Raw genomic sequence first — 3864 nt, 5'->3', positions numbered from 1 at the left:
AGAAAGAAGCCCCTCTCTTTTTCCAGAGCTGTGTGGAAGTGTTTGATGTGCTCCCAGAATTGTAATTCCAGCAGAGCTGGGGATGAGGAGCAGAACTGCAAGGCTGGGAAGATCATTGGCACAAGGGCTGAAGTTCCCCTCTCACTTTGTTCACCTTCAGCCCTTCCTGATCCTCATCATTCTCACAGCCCTGGCGCTCAGGGATTGTCTGGTGGAGCCAGAGCCAAATGGAAGAGTGATGGGAAGAGAAATGAGCAGAAAAGAAAACACCTCAAAGGGGAATTGTAAATAAAGAGTAAACAAATAAGTTTGAAATGGACCAACTTAGGGACAAACTTCATGATGTTCTGCAGGTCAGAGAGCTGCTCTGGGAGGCTGACATTAGCTGGTGATTCTCCTCCTTCCCTCCTTATTCCTACAGGAGAGTTGAGAATCACTGGAACTTGCACATTCCCTGGATTTATGGCCCTGGGATCAACCAAACCCACAGTGCCTTCTCTGCTGGCTCAGAGCAATGATACAGAGCTCCCCGTGGGCCAGAGACACACACAGCCTCTAACCTTGGCTGAACTTTCCCCCCATCAGTCTTGATAATTGATGGATCCCAACGAGAAATGACGGCACTTTAATAACGCTCGATGGTTTCTGGGTGACTGCTGGTGTGTGACTAAAGCAACATTTAGGTTAGGCATTACCCAACGCTTCTCAACAGGGGCCACGGTGGGGAAGAAAAGCAGGAAATCTGAAGAAAGGCCTCAAAAATTGGAAAATAATTCTCATTTTGAGATTCTTCCATAGGAACATGGCATTTTCTGATCTGATGTGGCAGAGGATGAGTTTTGGAGGCGTTCCTCAGGTATGAAATCATTGATTAAAACCTGCATTAATAAGCAAAGCAATTTTACATCTGTTTCCCAGGTTCAGCAGGACCTCAGTCTTCTTGCCTCATTTTCTGCTGACATGAGAGCAAAAGGAGATCCAACAATAATTATGGAAAATCTTAAGGAAGCAGATTTATTAAGATCCATTATGCTGGGGACCTGTTTGCAATATCTTGCAGGACTGGTGCTCAATAATGTGAAATTCCCACCCAAACCCCCCAAAGCCTCAAAAATACCTGAGCAGAATGGATTATGTTACTTTTTACCTTTGCACTGTCATTATTCACATCTGCCACATGAAGGTGCCCATAAAGCACTGACAAATTTCTAAGAGATCACAGAATCACTGAAGTTGGAAAAGAGCTCTGAGATTATCAAGCCCAGCCTGTGCCCCATCCCCAGCTTGTCCCCAGCCCAGAGCTCTGAGTGTCACCTCCAGGGATGGGATCCAACCCTCCCTGGGCAGTTCCAGTGCCTGAGCTCCCTTTCCATGGGGAAATTCCTGCTGTTGTCCACCCTGAGCCTTCCCTGGCCCAGCCTGGGGCTGTTCCCTCTTATCATGGTAGCCCACCTGGCTGTCCCCTCCTGGCAGGGACTTGTGCAGAGCCAGAAGGTCCCCCCTGACTCCCCTTTTCTCCAGGATGAGCCCCTTCCCCAGCTCCCTCAGCCTCTCCTGGGGCTCCAGCTCCTTCCTCAACTCTGATCCCTTTCCTGGATATGCTCCAGCCCCTCAGTGTCTCTCCTGAAGTGAAGGACCCGGAGCTGGACAAAGCACTCAAGGTGTGACCCTAGTGAGATGTTTCCTAGAGAGGCAAATTTCCATCTTACCAGAAATCTGCTGCTCCCAAAAGGGAATATTAAAGAAACCACAGCCTAGAAGAAAATACAGGTGAGTTTTTCCCACCAAATACACAACGTTTTTATCTTTTCAGCTGAAGAAAAATCAAGAGTTTTTAAGGACCATTGGCATGCAGATAATGAGCTCTGCTAAGCAGCAGCATAAACTTACATGGTTTACAGCAACTCACTGCAAAAGTTCAGTCTTCTTCTGTTTTTTATAGCTCTATAATATACATTTGGTCCAGAAAGTTGGTAGGATAAGTGATGCTGTGAGCTATAAAATAATCTGCTGACACCACCAGAAAATGCCTTTGGTTACAGAGATTAGAAGTATTTATAAGAACAAGATACAAGCATCTCCCTGATGTCCTGCAACACTGAAAAAAGTTTTATTCCCTTCTCAACCTGAAGAAATATGTCTTCATGGAAAGCAAAATATGGGATCATAAGGAATGTCTGAAGATCTCACAGCCAATATATTACCATGAGCTATGGATGGAATAGAATGATCCTCATGGCCAAATGTTCAGGAACTCAGCATCCAAAATGTTGAGTTGCTTTAAAAATCAGCCTGTTCCTTCTGGAATCTAGCTGGGAGCTGATTTCCTTTGAAAATCTGGCTGTAATCACGCACAAACAATGTTCTCCTAATAAAAGAGCCACTGTTGGCTGCATGTTTAATTTATGTGAATTTAATCCTCCATGATAATGCAGTGAGTCTTGCTGAGAACTGCTGCCCATATGTGGGGAACAAATTCACATTAACCACAGCAAAACAAGTGCCTGACTTGGCCAAATCATTGAGCCAAAGTCTGGGACTTGCTAACGTATCAATATGGAAGACATATGTTTGTTGGGATATAAATTATGATGCTTTTCATCATATTACTTGTACAGTCCAGTTTATGGAGTCAAGCAGCTTAGCAGAGCTTGTTTGGATGGATGGAAAAAGCATGAATCACAGGAAGAATTCCCAGAGCTCTGCTTTGATAGGCACCTGCTTATTCTGGGCAATGTGGGTTCGTAGAACTCAGTTAACAGGATGAGCAAACCTTTCCTCCTGTGTTCCATCTGGAAACACAGGTGCTACAACTTGTCTGTCACAGACTTGCTGTCTTTATTACACTCAATTTAACCAGAGAAATCAGAGCTTCTGGAAAATAGCTGCTATAAAAACACTTGTATACGTTTCACTAAGCAATTATGAGCCTGCCTTACATTGTTTCAATGGTTGTGGCAAACATTTCTCAGGCAAAGCAATTAAATAAATTAATGGTTTAAAAGACACAGGTGCCATGCCTTGATTTTTAAAATTCCTTCTTTAAGATTCTGAATATGCTGGAACAACAGATTCACTGGGTAGTGCTGTGAAAGTTGCTCATCTCTGGGGAATTTCTAACACCACTTCCTCTAACCAGAATTGCTTCTCCAACCTGAAATGCTAAAAGCCATTCCTCCCCAAAAACTGTTAATTCTGAAGCACTGCAGAGCCCATCTGCAATTCCCATTACCTCAGCTGAGCAAGGTCATCACAGGGATAAGCACATTCCATGTGGCATTTATGATTTCAGAAAAACAAGCAGTGCAGAGCTTTGATTTGCTTTTCAATTGAACAGAAAAACAAAATGAATGCTGTGGGTGCTGCCCACTCCTTTTTGCTCAGAATGTGGGAACTACAGTTTTTCTAGCCCAACGCTATGGACCTCGTGCTCATTAGGCAGGATCTGCAGCATAAGATTGAAAGACCAGTTGGGCAGCCCAAATCTCCAGCCTGTGTTCAATATCTGTCAAAGTTCTGCTCATTGAAAGGCACAGGGGGATAAAGTAGTGATTTTTCAGTATTCTTTCCTGTGGGTGTGCAGTGATATTTGGGTTAATCCTGGATGGGAAATGAGGCAGTGCTGTCTGTGCTCACCTCGCTGTGGCAGGAGGGGTTACAGGCAAAGCACAGCTCATCCTCCAGAAAACCTGGAAATCCTCCACTGAAAACGTGGGGCAGCTCAGAGCAGAGACCCAGATCTAGGCCTGGATGCAATGTTCTGGCTTTTTTTGTTAATGTGGCATTCACAGGGACTTTAAATCCAGAAAGTTCCTCTCATCCAGGGACTTTCTCTGCGCACTGGGGCCTGCTGAGGGCAGAGCT

The sequence above is a fragment of the Cyanistes caeruleus genome, chromosome 15 (assembly GCF_971803275.1).
Source record: "Cyanistes caeruleus chromosome 15, bCyaCae1.hap1.1, whole genome shotgun sequence".
Taxonomy (NCBI): Eukaryota; Metazoa; Chordata; class Aves; order Passeriformes; family Paridae; genus Cyanistes; species Cyanistes caeruleus.
The sequence above is the reverse complement of the archived record's forward strand: the minus strand, read 5'-3'. Positions refer to the sequence as shown.